The sequence below is a fragment of the Odontesthes bonariensis genome, chromosome 2, assembly GCF_027942865.1.
Source record: "Odontesthes bonariensis isolate fOdoBon6 chromosome 2, fOdoBon6.hap1, whole genome shotgun sequence".
NCBI classification, from domain to species: Eukaryota; Metazoa; Chordata; class Actinopteri; order Atheriniformes; family Atherinopsidae; genus Odontesthes; species Odontesthes bonariensis.
Window position 1 is genome coordinate 32693345 of NC_134507.1, and position 17017 is coordinate 32710361.

General features: G+C 43.8%; 1 long non-coding RNA gene, 3 other non-coding genes and 1 pseudogene across 4 annotated transcripts; all 5 read left to right on the plus strand.

Moving 5' to 3' along the window:
- The first annotated feature begins 1723 nt into the window (after positions 1–1723).
- On the plus strand, positions 1724–1797 carry trnat-agu (transfer RNA threonine (anticodon AGU)). Its single transcript has one exon. It is a non-coding gene; the product is annotated as a tRNA-Thr (tRNA).
- Positions 1798–4293: 2496 nt separating this feature from the next.
- LOC142400602 (uncharacterized) lies at positions 4294–4876 on the plus strand. The gene is made up of 3 exons (XR_012772945.1): positions 4294–4450; positions 4539–4652; positions 4754–4876. It is a non-coding gene; the product is annotated as an uncharacterized LOC142400602 (long non-coding RNA).
- A 5584-nt stretch (positions 4877–10460) lies between these two features.
- Positions 10461–10650, plus strand: LOC142370747 (U2 spliceosomal RNA). The gene has a single exon (XR_012767877.1). It is a non-coding gene; the product is annotated as a U2 spliceosomal RNA (small nuclear RNA).
- Positions 10651–15857: 5207 nt separating this feature from the next.
- On the plus strand, positions 15858–16034 carry LOC142370597 (U2 spliceosomal RNA; annotated as a pseudogene).
- A 364-nt stretch (positions 16035–16398) lies between these two features.
- On the plus strand, positions 16399–16517 carry LOC142366657 (5S ribosomal RNA). Its single transcript, XR_012766856.1, has one exon. It is a non-coding gene; the product is annotated as a 5S ribosomal RNA (ribosomal RNA).
- The last annotated feature ends 500 nt before the right edge of the window (positions 16518–17017 follow it).

Below are 17017 nucleotides of genomic sequence, written 5' to 3' on the forward strand. Positions count from 1 at the left end.
CAGTAGCCGAGGATCAGACCGCCAAGGTCCCTACCTTCGGCTGCCGCCCAGCTCACACTGCACACGACCCCCATGGCCCCTCCCACGGGTGGTGAGCCCGTAGGAAGGGGGACCCGTGTCGTTTCTTCGGGCTGTGCCCGACCGAGCCCCACGGGCACAGACCCGCCACCAGGCGCTTGCCGGCGGGCCCCACCCCTGGGCCTGGCTCCAGGGGGAGGCCCCGGTGACCCGCGTCCGGGCAAGGGAACACGGGGTCCAAAAGTATCACTCATCATAGGGGGTCTTGTGAGCTGTTCTTTGTCTGGTCCCTCATCTGTTTGCCATGGGTGACCCTACCAGGGGCTTAAAGCCCCAGACAACATAGCTCCCAGACTCATTGGGGCACGTAAACCCCCCCACCACGGTAAGGTGACAGCTCAAGGGGGAGTCCAGGTGGTGATTTTAAAAAAAGCATATATCTGCAAAGTTTATAGCTTTATTTATTTTTTGTTATCGTGTTTCCCCACCTCCGTAACCTTAACTCCTTGCTGCTGAAAAAAAGGCGATTTTCACATTTTTGGATGTTTTTGTTGTATATAATGATCTGAAATGTAGACTTAATGAAGGTAATAAAAAGCTGGAGTTGGCTGGATGTCTTGAAGCAAAAATCTACTTGAATTTAAACCCTCGATGGAGAATGTGGAGCATCCCAAAGTCCTAGTCTAAAAACAAAAGTACACCCCTTCGGGTAAGTAAAATTCTTGCGCCTTGTGCAAACCTCTGTGCCAGTGAGGATGCTCGGAAGATCCTAGAATCATGAACTGATCCCGGCCATTTAGCCTCAATGTTAGAAATGAAATAACCTCCATCACAGATCATCTGTATGCACGGAGGATAGGAGTGAATGATGAGGTACTTGTTTTCTCAGGACATAAATGTAACATTGCTCAGCATTAATCAAAGGGGTTGATGTGGTGTTTTTCTATGGACAATTATCCCCAATACCCCCATTTTTCTGAGTCTGGTCCTGGGTGGGTGTAGGTCAGGTTTTTGTGAAATGTGGGACCGAGATGTAATAAGGTATCAATTAGTTTTAATGAATTTCATGTTCTTTTTCATTTAATTTCATGTTAACTACTTGTGTTTCTTTAGTTGCACTGACTGATTGATATTGATTTTCCGAGACAGTGAAAGTGGTGACATGATAACCGCAATTTTTTTTGTTTTATTTTTTATACTAGACATGAGTTGCGGGAGCGCGGAATTCTACTAGGTGAAAGTTTTTTTCCAGGAGTCTGTTTCAGCCGGTCAGACATGATTTGAGACACAGCTAAGCTAAGCTTGAACATTAGCCTGCCAAGGAGAAGGCAAGTTCAGCGGCATAAATTACCATGATTACTCAGTGGGCATTCAAATAAGCCACGTTGGTGGAGCGGAACTCTCTCTTAGATTAGCCAGAACTATCGAGAAAAGCCAGGCTTTCCGCTAATCCAGCTTCATGGAACCCCCCCTCTGGACTTCCAAAACAGTCTGTACTTCATCTCATGGCTTTAAATATTCTTGAGGTACAGAAGATTGAACTGAGACTTAATCCACTGTTTTCACATATGGAGATAATTTGAATAACATCAAGCCCTGTTTTATGCAGAGATCACAGGAATTTCGGAAATAAATCACAAAAACCACTTCCAGAGGTGGATCCAGTTCCTGCTCTTTATTCCTTCATCAGTTTTAAGAACCATGTGGCGCTGTGGCTTAGTTGGTCAAAGTGCCTGTCTAGTAAACAAGAGATCCTGGGTTCAAATCCCAGCAGTGCCTTAAAGGATAAGACCGTTTTTTTTACATTGGGCCCTTGATTTCACATTATAACATGATGTTCTACTCACCCCTGTTTGTTGTTGAACATTTGGAGCTGTTCCGAAGATATTCGAGAGGCGTCTGGCTGCTCTCTTGAGATATTCGGCCATGAAACGGTTTCCTATAGGCAAGTTCATACAGGCACAAACTATGCTGTTTATAATTTATTAATTACTCTACACCAGCACTGATAACGTGGAGGTGCGTCGCTTACTTAAAAAAATCCGGGTTACTAATTTTGAATTTTAGCCGAATGAATAAATAGGAAGCAGGTCTGTGGGCTGTCTGTGGCAGTAGCACGACGATGACGTCAGTAACACCCACTTTACGACAAAAAAATCAAAATTACAATAACCCGGATTTTTTTAAGTAAGCGACGCACCTCCACGTTATCAGTGCTAGTGTACAGTAATTAATAAATTATAAACAGCATAGTTTGTGCCTGTATGAGCTTGCCCATAGGAAACCGTTTCATGGCCGAATATCTCAAGAGAGCAGCCAGACGCCTCGCGAATATCTTCGGAACAGCTCCAAATGACAAACAACAAGCAGGGGTGAGTAGAACATCATGCTATAATGTGAAATCAAGGGCCCAATGTCAAAAAACCGGTCTTATCCTTTAAGATGTTATTATGTACATCAACATGGTACCGTAACTGTTAACAGTAGTACTTCAGGGGTGCTGGACTTCCAAAACAGTCTGTACTTGGAGGCACTTCATCTAATGGCTTTAGTTATTCTTGAGGTACAGAAGATTGAACTGGGACTAAATTCAATGTTTTCACATATGGAGATAATTTGAATAACATCAAGCTCTTTTTTATGCGGAGATCACATGAATTTCAGAAATAAATCACAAAAACCACTTTGTTTCTTTTTGGCTCGTTGGTCTAGGGGTTTGAGTCTCGCTTCGGGTGCAAGAGTTCCTGGGTTCAAATCCCGGATGAGCCCTCCTACTGTAAGAAACCTATACAGAAAAGTAATACTTTCTGCTGACATGGGAGACTCGCTTTAACTGGAAACACTTAAGATATTTATATTACATTTACATTATATTACAACAACAGATATTTATATATAAATATAAATGTATGTTTATCCGTGAAGTGACAACTGCACATTTTTGTGAAAGTTTTAAAGTTAAGCAGTTATAGAAGTTTGTTGAAATTTTGTTAATAGTACAAAAAAAAATTGTGTCTTACAATGAAATCAAGGGACAGGTTTAGGATTATTACAACCTCCATCTTTAAAAATGTTTTTCACCTGAAATCCTGTCAGTTTTAGCCCCCAAATAGGAAGCAGACACCTTTTCTACTTTTAAGATCAGGCTTAAAACTTTCCTTTCTGATGAAGCTTATAGTTAGGGATGGCTCAGCTGAGCCTGAAACATCCCATAGTTCTGCTGCTATAGGCCCAGCCTGCTGGGGGAGCTCCCATGATGCACCTCTCCTCTCCATGTACATGTGACATCATTGTTGTCATTAACTTGTTCCTCTCTCTCAGCAGGTGTCCCTGGCCAGGGGCCCATTGCACAAAAGTAGGATTTAGACATCCAGGATGAGTTACTTAGCCAGGTTCAAGGAATCCAAAACATGGGCGCCCAGGCTTAGTTGGTTGCACAAAGGCCAAGCCAGGATGAGCAGACATGGATTCATTAAGCCAGGTGAAAGCGATCCTGGATAAGTGCTGCACACGGCTTGCTTAAACAAACCCCACGATCGATCATAGATTCACTGATTCACCATGGCAACAAGGGCGGCGTATTTCTCCGCAGCGGAGCAATAATTATTAATGGAAGCATATGAAGAGGTGAAGGAGAAAATAAAACAAAAAGGAAATACTGCCACAGTTAAAAAAACAAAGGGAGCAAACGTGGCAAACCATTGCTGACCGCCTGAATGCGTAAGTAGTGCACAAATCACACTCACCACTCCACTGAAACCATCACAATTAGGCAGTGTTCGAACTACGGGGGGACTCGGGGGATCCGAGACCCCCTGAAACTGACACGAGACCCCCCCGAAAACATTTGGGAAATTGGGATTTGGGAAATGTTGGGGGGTCTCTAAAATATTGGCAAATGTGATTTCCCCTGATGAGTTATGATTGCAGACGCGATGCGTGTGGAAGTGTGGAGCCTGTGTGCGTAATTGGCATAAAGCTGTGCTGTCCGCCGCGTATGATTCTGTATAGCTTCTCATGTGTTTTCGAGAGTCAAGCGCAAGCAAGCAACCAAAATGGACATGGCAGCAACTTTTTATTAAGAATAGTCCTGCCCACACATTGTCTGTACTGTTTTAGCAGTGAAAAAAAAAATGCAATTAAAGGACTTGCAAGCATCTTCATCTCCTTCCCTGGGCATAGAAGACTCTGTGACATCAAGGAGGAGTTCTATAGGATTGCAGGTAAGAATTTTTAAAAAATTAAAATAATTAAAATTACAGTTACAATTACAATGTTAACATTCAGAGTAAGATACTCATTGCATCGTATTACAGGTTTCCCCAATGTCATTGGTGCAGTGGACTGCACACACATCAAAATAAAATCCCCCTCAGGTGGCCATGAGGGGGATTTTGTGAACAGGAAAAACTTCCACAGCATCAATGTACAGGTGAACATGACTTTTGATAAAGTTAATTAATGAACACTGTACATTGCCTGTGATGTGCATTAATTGGTTTAACATCTTATCATTTCAGATGGTCTGCAATGCTGACTATTTGATCAGTAATGTTGTGGCAAAGTGGCCCGGCTCGGTCCACGACTCCCGAGTGTTTTTCGGAACTCAGAGATCTATCGGCGCCTATCACAAAGTGAGCTACAGCACCTCTATTGATAACCACTTTTAACTTCATGGCTGTGTTAAGAATGTCACTACTTATGAGGTTGTGATGGTAACATTTTGTATTCACAGGTGAATTCCTGAGTGTATTGCTGGGTGACAGAGGGTACGCCTGCCAGCCTTTTCTGCTCACTCCATTTGCAGACCCTCTGGAGGCACAACTGGCACACAACCATGCCCATGCCAGAACAAGGGCCCGGATAGAAATGATATTTGGCCTACTGAAGGCACGCTTTCAGTGTCTGAACCACCTGAGAGTCAGCCCAGACAGGGCATGTGATATCATTGTGGCCTGTGCTGTGCCCCACAATGTGGCCTGCCTGAGAAAGGAGAGGGCCCCCAGAGTGCCAGCTCTCATAGACTGGGACATTCCTGCCATCTTCCCGGATGACGACTGTGGTCGGCTGGTCAGAGACCAATATGTGTTAAATTATTTTAATTAATGTGCATGTTGATTTAATTTGGGCCTGCAATGGCAGAGGATTTTTTGTTAGGTTTTTGTGCTGTATAGGCAAGGCAATTTTATTTGTATAGCCCATTTTTACAAACAGTTTGTCTCAAACTGCATGCTGTGATTCTGTGCTTTTTGTCTTGTAGAGCACTGTGTGACTTCAGTTTTGAAAGGAGCTGATGGTTTACTTGCTTTGATTCATCCTTGTTCAATAAAGGAACATCATGGTACACTCTAATGTGTATTTATATTTATATGGTGATGTACTTTATGTGTAGTCTGTGGGAAACTAAATTATCTAATGATTCATCTAAAATCATCAGTTATCTAAAAAGATTGCAATTAATGATCACAAATGTTTCAATAATGATAGTGGGTATAGTTAAATGTTTTAAAAATATCTTCTAGGCAGTGGAATAAATATTGGTTTCCAATTGTGGTGACCGCTGACTGAGATAAGGAATGAGATTAAATAGATCCTGGAACTTAGCCTGGTCTGGAGCAGGCTAGCTTCACAGAATAAATCTCCATGGTAACTTAGGTCTGAACATATCCCACTTCCCTCCATCCCACTTTTGTGCAACCGGATCACGGATAAGTTGATCCAGGATAGCGAACATATCCCCGCTTAATCCCTTATCCTACTTTTGTGCAACGGGCCCCTGGTGTTCCGCTGCTTGTTGTCCCCTCTTTTCTGTCCTCTCAGCCCCAGCTGCTCCAGGCAGATGGCCGCCCTTCCTGGTTCTGGTTCTGATGGAGGTTTCTTCCTGTTAAAACTCAGTTTTTTCTTCCCACACTTCTGTGCGTGCTCGGGATTGAACAGAAGTTACGGTGCATTTTGTAGGATTCCTTAGCTAAGCTACTTCTTTTAATTGTGTCTGTGTTAATAAAACTGAACTGAAATGACAAATAAATGAACATGTGCATCTGTACTGTTATATGTTACGTTAAAACAGAGAACTGAAATATATCTTTATTGAATAGATGAATAAATATGAAGTCTGATTCTGTCCAGGGTTTCTTCCAGGTGTCCTCCCTCTGTCACCATCTCACATCTGAAATTCCTCTCAGTAGTATTTCAGAGCTGAGCCTTGGTTGGGAGAGTTTTTATCTTCACTTCATCTTCACAGACTATATTACCACAGCAATACAACTGAGCCAAATGCTGGATTTAAATTCATTTTTATTAGATTTTCAAAGAAACGTCATTAATAAAAACAGAACATAAAACAATATTAACTATGTGTAAACTATATACATATATATGAAATTTATTCTGCCAGAGGGCAGGGTCTTTCCACTGCCTCAATGTTAATGATTTTGTTCCCAATATATTTTATATTTAGAAAGACTTTACCCTTTTCAAGGGCTCCCACAAGTCCTGGGAAATATAAAACACTTCGGTGCTGGACATGAGGAGCTCCAGCACCCCCCCTGTGCTGCTCTCCATCACGCCCATCACCTCCACTCCAGCTGCCTCATCAGTCACAATCAGCACCTGCCAAAACAAACAGCACCTATGTCCCATAATACCTTGCAGCTAGATATTAAACCCCTTTCTTACTCCTTGTTTATTTCTTTAATCTCTTTCTCAATTGTGTCAGATCATTTGCCATTTTATGTCTGTATAATATACACTAGATTGCCAACAGTATTCACTCACTCATCCAGATAATTAAATTCAGGGGTTCCCATCACTTCCATGGCCACAGGTGTAGAAATGCAAGCCCCTCGGCATGCAGACTGCTTCTACAAACATCTGTGAAAGAATGGCTCGCTCTCAGGAGCTCAGTGGATTCCAGCGTGGTGCCATGATAGGATGCCACCTGTGCAACAAGTCCAGTGGAGACATTTCCTCGCTCCTAAATGTCCCACAGTCAGCTGTCAGTGGTGTTAGAACAAAGTGGAAGCGACTGGGAACGCCAGCAGCTCAGCCACCAAGTGGTCGGCCACGTAAAATGACAGAGCGGGTTTGGAGGTCTGTAGCAATGGACTCTGCAGAAGGTTGGCGACCTTTCTGCAGAGTCAATTGCTGCAGACCTCCAAACTTCATGTGGCCTTTTACATGTTTAAACCAGAGAAAACAACTCCTTGTATGTGCCTACCGACTTGGCAAATAAAGCTCATTCTGATTCTGATTAGAATGTGTTTTTAGATTAGATGAATTAGAATGCTTTTTACTTCTACATTGCTGTAGGGTGTTGTGTGCAGGAAGTCCCCTCCTGCATCCATGTTGGACTTTAAGTGGGTAATCCTGCACTGGCTGCCGAGGTCCAGCTCCTGGACTGCAGCTTCCCGCCACAGCGTGAGGGAGGCAGAAGCTTTATCCTGTACAGAACACAGTATGAGATGTCAGAACTATAAAGGCACCAGAGATTACTCTGTAATGTGCAGCCTACAAGTGACCACAGTAAACATAGAAACAACCAGCGCCGCAGAAAGAGACAGTTAGCACACTCCCATAGACTACTAAGGTACTCACAGAATATGAAAGTTATCTTATTTTATCTTCCCTTATCTAGAAACCACAGAGGTTGTCCCTCCTCTCCAATCCTCCCGTTCTCTGGTCTTACCTGCTGCAGCTTCACCTCACGCAGCGGGACCTCCTCTCTCCCACTGCGGACCTTTTTCACAGCTGAGAGCTAAATAAGAACAAGTTCAATCACTTAGTGGTCTAATTAGACCTAAACATGTCATTGCAACAGCTTTTCTGTAATAAAACATTTCAAATACTGGTAGGCATTACTTTGTCTACCTAAAATGTTTGTATCTCTGAATTACAATTAAGCACGGTAATTTATCTGAGTGTATTAGTGTGTTCTTCTGATGAAGACAAATCAACATACCTGAACAACTTTGCCCTCCAGTGTGAGGAGGCCCTTTGTCCCCTTCACATTCTTTATAGTTGTGTGTAGGGACGGGGGACAGAGGAGGGCTTTCCTGCAAAGGGGTCCATCCTGCAAACCTTGCAGCACCAACCCCGCTCCATGCTGTCAGAGGTGGAGAAGATCATTAGGCTTTCCCTGGCCCTGCCCATATTTGTCACAGCATCTGAGCGCTCTTTCTCAGCCTGAAAACCTGGCTGCGCAGCACCATGACGCAGGAGAGACTAACACATTTGGCCATTATGAACACTCACAGTGACCTTATGGATAAATTGGCTTAAACAATTTATCAAGAACACATCTTCAATTTGGAACTTCATACCGAATTTAATTTTCTCTAAATTAGGAGGCCTAAATTTCTTTTTACTTTGTAATTATAATGTTGAAAAAATCCCCTCAAAACTATCCTACTTTCATAAACAGATGCTTCTTTCTTGGTCATTGATCTACAAACATAATTTTCCCCCACATAGATACTACATATGGAACAATATTGGTATGAAGTTCAAAATTTAAAATGGGTTCTTGATAAATTGTTGCCAATTGCCAATTTATTTTGAAAATAGTAATACCACCTCAAACCAACTGGGTTATGTGTAGCACACGGAGCAAGACACCTGAGCTCAGCCACTCTGCTGGGAAATAATATGGGCACGGAGCGCAAAAAGAGCGAGATGAGGAGGTAACTGGGCTATTTAGTCCATCCCACCAGCAGTCAATGGCTATTTACCCTTATTGCGGTGTGCAATTAGGGCCGTCATGACTCATAGGATGCGAAAGCATCTATGCTACTACACCAGCCTTCACCATTTCCCCAAGGAAAGACAGCGCCAGTGCATTATGAACCTCATTTATCCTCCTCTCTGCATCAAACACATTCATGCTGCTTTAACTGAAAACTGTCATTTCCACGTTGCAAATTTGAAAGTCAGGCCAAAATGCCATCGCTGTCAATTTGGGGAAATCGGAAAACTCATGCTACAACATTTCAAATGTGAGACTTTCAAAGTAATTAGGCTTTGGAACTGTTCAAAGGTTTTAAGATAATCACAGGACTGGGAAACCTCCCAAACTCGCCTTAACCATGGCCTGAACAGGCTAACGTTATGCCTGTTTGGTTCGTTAGCTAGCTAACTAATGCTAACGTTAGCTAGTGAACGCTAACTGTCAGAGCAGTAATTAAAACATATTAACAAACATACTTGCTTGATAACTTACCTTATTTATTCTTCTTCAAAAGAATTAAAAAAAGTGGACTCAGCACGCTGCCCTCAGTGCCCCGGCCTGTGTGCTGGACTGCTGCGTTGCTGACATAGACCTAATATACTTTGCTGAGGGGGAGAGACTGAATGTCGCATGCATGCACACTTCTTCTTCTTTGAATGCGCAGTGGGAGTGAGACTGTGTTGCTACTTATTGTTGAATGAGCTTCACTCTAAATAAAGTCATCTTCCCTCTAAACACTAAGTTTTTTGCATTTTTCACCATGCAACTAACTTTTACTTCATAAAAATCAGTCATAAGTGCATATGGTAATTAACCTAGTAAAGTTAAGGAATGTATGTATGTCAGGGCAGCTATTGGACTTTACAGTGAAGATGTATTGTATATAGATAATCCATGAGCCTAGTCAAGCGGTGAAGTTGTAAAGCAATGAGATTGCTGAGATTTTCTCATGAGAATGAGAAAAAAGTGATCAGAGCTTCATCCTCTGTGGCTGGTTGACTGTTAGAGCTTCCAGCTGCCTCTAACTCCCACACCTCAAAAAACAAATGTCCCTTACAGGGTAGACATCTCAGGTGATGTTCTGACTGGGGTGGTTTATATAATCTATGTGTATAACTGTTTGTGTTCTACCACCCAGGTATAGACAATAGTGATCCATCAGCTACTATTTATAAACAATCTCATGCTCTCTCCTTCACAGTGACGGTGCTGCTGTCAACACAAATAATTATTAACTTCCGTCACAGAAATGGATGTTAATGACATGATTTTTATCCACAAGGACAATTCTTTCCAATTCTTCAAAAAAATACAGTTATATTTACTTCTGCGTCCTGCATGTCTTGTGTTGAAAAATTTGCCGATCACACTGTGACACACACACACACACAGACACACAGACACGAGGAAGTTAACCAGCTTCGGCTGCTGCTGATTGGTTGGCAGACACCACTGTTTCTATTGGCCCTCAGTCTCCATGTTTCTGATCCTGGACCTGCTGAGATGTCCCAGGCCATTGTTGGTTTTGATCCTCATACATTTAACTTTGTCCTGAGCGGGCGGGAGTGCAAAGTTGTACCATCTGAAACGGCTGAAGAGTGCTCACTGCAGCGGGTGGACGGAGGTGCAAAGTGACGCTTTGTAGGCAAAAAAAGAGCACCGCCACAAGTGCGCATTGTGCCAGGAAGGACTCTCGGACGTGAAACAGTGGAGGGTTATCGCTTCTCGGCCTTTTGGCTAAGATCAAGTGTAGTATCCATTTTTAGTACCTTTTCATCCACTTTTTACTCTTTTATTGGGCTTTTAGTGTGATATTTATTTTTGTTCTTTTAAGCATTTTATTTAAAAACTGTTTGTGGTGCCTCCATCATGTCGGCAAACTATGCTGGCATGAGGAGGCACCACAGCGCTAGATTTTTATTTAAAGAAAAAGAAGGAAAGCTTATAGAGATGTCCAGATTGGACTTCTCTCGGAAACTAATTCAAAACATATTGAACTTCAAGCCAGACGATTTGAATTGCATCCTGTCATTGCCTTTTAACAAAGGTTTCGATGTAAGTTTTCGCACTGCAGCTTTGCTGCAGGAGTTTTGGATGAGATTTGGTAATGTGCAAGCCCAGTTTTCTGCGTTTACTGTTGAGAAACTTACTGACAATACTCTGAAGACAGTAATTGTCAGAATGTTCAATGAAATGGTGAACGCAGAAGATATCTGTATATGGTTGGGAAGATTCTGCACTGTTAAAGGCCAGGCAATGAAGGTGAGGGATGTTGACGGCATCTGGAACTGCGCCTGGAGGGTCCCCATCCAACAATGGCAAGACCCCCAGGGCTTCCAGGGCCTGAAATATCTCCCATCAATGATTGTCTTGGGAGAAAACAGAGGCTACATCCACTACCAGGGACAGCCCAAACTCTGCCGCAAATGTGGGGAGCACGGGCACCTGGTGGAGGCCTGCACGAAGGTGTTTTGTGGCAAATGTAGAGGAATCGGTCACACCTTCGAAGAGTGTACTCATGGCAGAAAGTGCAATCTCTGTGGAGAATCAAACCACCTCTTCAGAGATTGCCCAAAATCCTTTGCCAACAAATTGAAATCCAAAAAAACGCGGGAAGGAAATGGAGGGCAGACCGAGGCAGTTAACGAGCTACTTGAAACAGCTGGGCTGGAAAATTCAAACTTCCCGCCAAAATCCCTGAATGGTGGACAGCAGTCAGGTGAGGCCGAGGAGGGGGAGGGGCCTGCTACACCCCCACCAATGGAGAGTTCTGGAGAGGAGGAGGTGATGCAGGCAGAAGGCGGAGCTAGTTCAGAATGTGAAGAAGTCCAATCACAGGATGATAGCGAGGATGCCTCCCTCCCAGATGCCCAGCAAACAAAGAGGCTTGCATCAGAATTGTCCTCTGATTCTCCTATAGTCTCAGAGAAGAGGGGAAGAGCTGGGACTACCTCAGACAGTTCATCTGTGGAGGAGCCCAGAGTCTTCCCCTCCAATTCACCAAATGAGGTCTCTTTTTTAAATGTAGTTCTGCAATCAACCCCTAGAGACTCAAAGTTTAACAAAACCTTGCAACAGAGGCCAACCCCCAGAGTCCGACCGGGGAATAGAGCTCAACACCCTCGCCTCTCACCTGTAGAAGTGAAGGAAGAGCTCCGTTCACAAGAAATTACATAACTGCTTTTAAGACATTTTAAATGTTTTAACCCTCATTTAGTCTTTTAAGATGTCATACCTGTTGTTTTTAACCATACTCATGACACTCACTCTCTCAACTATTAATGTGAGAAGTGTAAAGTCGAAAGTTAGAGCCCAGAGTGTTTTATCCTTTCTTAGTTCTTTTAAGTCAGATGTTCTTTTAATACAGGAATGCGGCCTACCGTTTTTAAAGCACTACAGACAGTGGGAGGAGATGTGGCCACAGACATCATTGTGGAGTGGATCCAACCAAAACAAAAATGATGGAGTGGCCATTTTGATCAAAAACCCTCAGGTTCTGGTGAAGGGCAGCACTGTGGTGAGAGACGGACGGGCACTTTTAGCACATTTGACTTTTATGGGACAAGATTTTAACCTCTTAAATATTTATGGCTTTAACGAAAAAAATGACCGGTATGACCTTTTAGAAGACCTGCAGTCCCACATGCTAGGTAGGGCACCACTAGTTTTAGGGGGTGATTTTAACTGTATTTTAAGCAGGAGTGACAGAAAAAGAGCAGGGGAATTTTTTAAAGTTGACAAAACATCGGTTTTATTACAGGGCATATGCAAGGATTTTAAACTTCAGGACTGTTTTAAAACCATGCATCCCAGAGAGGAGGGCTTCACCTGGTTCAGTGGTGATGGCACCAGAGCCTCTCGTATAGACTACCTTTTTACACGGGACTGCCCACCAACCGATGCTAGATTGACCCCCGTTTTCTTTTCCGATCACCTAATGCTTTCCTGCACCCTATCACTCTCTTCGGGTGTGACTTCCGGAAGTGGTCTGTGGAAACTAAACTGCTCCCTTTTAAAAGAAAATGAAATAGTTAGTCAGTACCGGGAGCAGTACCACGAGTGGCAGACCCTTCAAGACTTTTACGATACACGTGCACACTGGTGGGAAATGGTGAAGGAAAAGACCCAGACTTTCTTTAGACAGGCAGGTAGGAGAAAAAAGAATAGGGAAAACAGACGCATGATGGGACTGCAGAAGCGACTACAGCGCTATTTTAAATTAAACCAACAAGGGATGGATTTTAATGATGAAATTAAACAAGTGAAAACAGAGATGTCGATTTTAGCAGATATTAAAAGTAAGGGTGTCATTTTAAGAAGCAGGGAACGAGAAATAGAGGAAGGAGAGAAGTGCACAAGGTATTTTTTTAAGAAAATTGTGAATAAAGGGGGGGGCATTTTAAAGCTAACAAAAGAGAACGGGTGTACAGTTGATTCAATGGAAGAAATTAAACAAGCTGTTGAAAAATTTTATCGTGAATTGTACGAACAAAAACCTGTTGAAATGGACACCATGACAGAAGTTTTAAATTTCATAGAAAAAACAGTAAAAGACAGTGTGCTTTTAACCCAAGATTTTACAATTTCAGAGTTAAATAAATGTTTTATAAATTTTAAGAAAGGGAAGTCCCCAGGACAAGATGGACTTCCCTTGGAATTTTATTTGACCTTTTGGGATATTTTAGCACCTGACTTGTTTACTGTTTTTATGGAATTTGAGCAACTTGACCAACTTCCTGACAGTTTTAGAGCAGGGATAGTGACTCTTCTTCACAAAAAAAAAGACAAGACTGACTTGAAGAATTGGAGACCGATTACACTTTTAAACTTTGACTGTAAACTTTTTAGTAAACTTTTAGCTTCACGTATGTCCTTGTTTTTAGAAGACCTGATTCACCCGGATCAAGCCTGTGCCATCCCGGGGAGGAAGATAACCGACAGCCTCGTACTGATCCGAGACACCATCTGTTATGCGAGAGACAGAAACATTCGGCTAGCAGTCCTAAATTTAGACTTTGAGAAAGCCTTTGATCGGGTCTCGCACCAGTACCTTTTCCAGGTACTGCAAAAAATGGGGTTCCCAGAAAGGTTTATAGCTTGGGTGGGTCTGCTGTACCGGGGCATTACCAGCAAATTCCTTGTTAACGGGCATCTGACAAAAGCAGTAAACATCCACTGCGGTGTCCGTCAGGGTTGTCCGTTATCTGCCCTCCTCTACATCATCTGTGTGGAACCACTGGCACAGAGCTTGAGAAGGGACCACCGAATCAATGGGGTGAGAGTCCCGGGGAGCGGGGGACTATCGACAAAGTGTGTTTTATATATGGACGACGTAAACATTTTATGTACAGACCTAATATCCATCAATAGGACTCTGGACTTGACTGACTGGTATGGACGGGCCTCTGGGGCAAAACTAAACAGAAACAAGACCCAAGCCCAATTTTACGGGCCATGGACAGCGACTGAGACTGCAGGACTCCCCGTGACTATAACCCAGACAAAACAGAAAATACTGGGGATTAATTTTGACAAGGAAGGGGGAGGGACATCAAACTGGCCAGACGTGGTAGGGAAAGTAAAGCAAAGACTAGGATACTGGGGACTTAGAGGACTGACCATTGAAGGAAAGGTTTTAATCATCAAAGCCGTGATTTTACCTTTGCTTTTACTAATCAGTTCTGTTTTTATCCCACCTAGAAAAGTGCTTTTAGACCTGGACCGAGCCATTTTTTATTTTCTGTGGGGCTCCAAGTGGGAAAGACTGAGGAGAGATGTAATGAAGAAACAAAAAGAGAAAGGAGGAAAAGGAGTGCCTGATTTTTATTTGTTTTTAGGAAGCAGATACACTACACTGCATATCCTACAGGCCACAGACCCATCCGGAAACCCCAAAACTAAAGCAATGACACGATTCTGGATGGGTTCTTACCTCAGAAGACTGAAGATTTTACCCACCGACCTAAAAGTGCCCGTGTCTTTTAGCCTGCCACCATCCTATGCTTTTATCCAGACGTTCTTAAAGCATTTTAACTTGGAGGCAGAGGAGTTGCATGTTTTAACAAACCACCGCTCTTTGATTTCTGTTGTGCAGGAGCGGGAACCAGTGAGTCCAGTGCGTGGGCTCGCGTTCGGCGAGCCCTCAACAGTTTGGTGCAACGTCAACCATTCCGCTCTCCCAAACAGACTCCGGGACCTGTCGTGGATGGTGGCTCATGAGATCCTCCCAGTCAGGTCCGTTATGCACTCCCGGGGCATGTCAGCGATCTCAACCTGCCCGCGACCTGGTTGTGGCGCGCCCGAGTCGGTGAGGCACCTGCTCTGGGAGTGCAGCGCTGCTGCAGACCAGTGGGCAACAGCCGGCTCCTTGCAATTCCCGTACTTGCCAGCAAGGGAGGTCCTCACAGCACAACTCGTGCTCTATGGGGTGAGCCAAACAAAAATAAAAAAGAATGACTTTGCCAAGCAGTGGCTCACCCTAGCCGCTATGAAAGACGCCATGTGGACCTCCAGGAACTTGCTGGTGAGGAAGCGCATGCAGATCCCCCCCGTGGCTGTGATCCGGATGGCCGCAGCGGCGGCTCAAGCGGCCGGAGCTGCAGGCGGCGGGCCTAGGACACATCCACAAAGAAGAATCGCCTCTGTGCCCATTCGGATGAAGGAGCCGGAGCTACACACAAAAAGGTCAAAGCAGCGACGGCCTGGCTCTCCGGGTGAGGCAGGTGGGAAGGAGCAACAGGGTGGGGATCTCCTCTGAGCACCACGACAGGATCCCGAGAGACCTACTGTTTGGGGGAGCGAAATGAGTTTCCCTGGGTAGGGACTCACTGCGCTCCTGCACAAAAAATGGACTTGGAAGAGAGCATTTTAACTAATGCACTCCTTTTTAAAGACACTCAATACAAACTGCTACTCGCATGAGAACTACTTCACATGTAACTTTTACCTTAGACAACATTGACCTTATCTGTAATATCCCATGGAAAACTTGTTTTATTGTTGTTGTTTTAAATGTGGTTATACAGATTACACTTATTTATTGATGTTTTTATTCATAGGTAAAACATATGTCTTAAATATGAAGTTTTTATGAAAATGTGATGTATTAGTGTCAATAAATTTTTTCAAAAGAAAAAAATCTGTTCTTATCAGTTTAATATCTGATACGTCCTCTATATGAGGACTACATATTAAATGGATTTTTAGGCACAGGGGTTGAAAAAGGGACTTGCTCCGTTCACTCCACGCATCGACCCGGTACTGCAGTGCCGCCGGGAACGGTGCACTCTTCCCAACTCTTGTGAAATAACAAAACCAGCGGTACATGGTGGTAGTTTCAGGGAGCCATTGTATTCTGACTTCTAAAATGGAACTATAATCTTTAGAAAAGACGCAGTTTATGAGCACGTCGTGGGATTGAGCTTCCCTGGTTTCTCTGTATGACCATGAACACCAAACTACACACAGAGAACAGAGGAGCTTGACAGACACACACTAAGTTATCTGAGAGTCCCATTTTCAGCTGCAGAGAACAATCACATCAGGGAAGTCGACGTGCAGGCTCAACATCAGCCTCTCAAGCCAACTCTCTGGTAAAATAGGGGCAACGTATGGTTCCAGCACCTATGTAACACATATTTGTCACAGGGACTGTGGCTTACGGCCACACCGCCCTGAACACGCCCGATCTCGTCCGAACTCGGAAGCCAAGCAGGGTCGGGCCTGGTTAGTACTTGGATGGGAGACCGCTTGGGAATACCAGGTGCTGTAAGCATTTTTCTCTCTTCTCTCTGCATGTCTTTTGTTGAAACATCTGTTGATCACCCTGTGATCCATCTTGCTGATCCTGGATCTGCTAAGGTGTCCCAGGTCATGGTTGCCTTTGATCCTCATACATTTAACTTTGTCCTGACAAAGGAGCAGTTCCAAAAAGTCAAACAGGGACTGCCTTTGCATTTGACGCAGTCAAACTGCATGCGCCTGGAGAAGCCAAAAGGCTTACAGCACCTGGTATTCCCAGGCGGTCTCCCCATCCAAGTACTAACCAGGCCCGACTCTGCTTAGCTTCTGAGATAAAACTCTGGCTTTTAGTCTGCGAAAAGAGAGTGAAAGTGAACTCCACTTTGAGATGGCTCTGGGATTGGGCCGACTGGGAGAATTGCTTGAAAAAAACCTCTACACCCAATGAGCGGTCAGAACAAAGCCTCAAGACCCCTAGTCTTTTGCACAGAGTAAAAGACAAAGCAGCCATTGAATAGGGCCCGATTGTTCCTA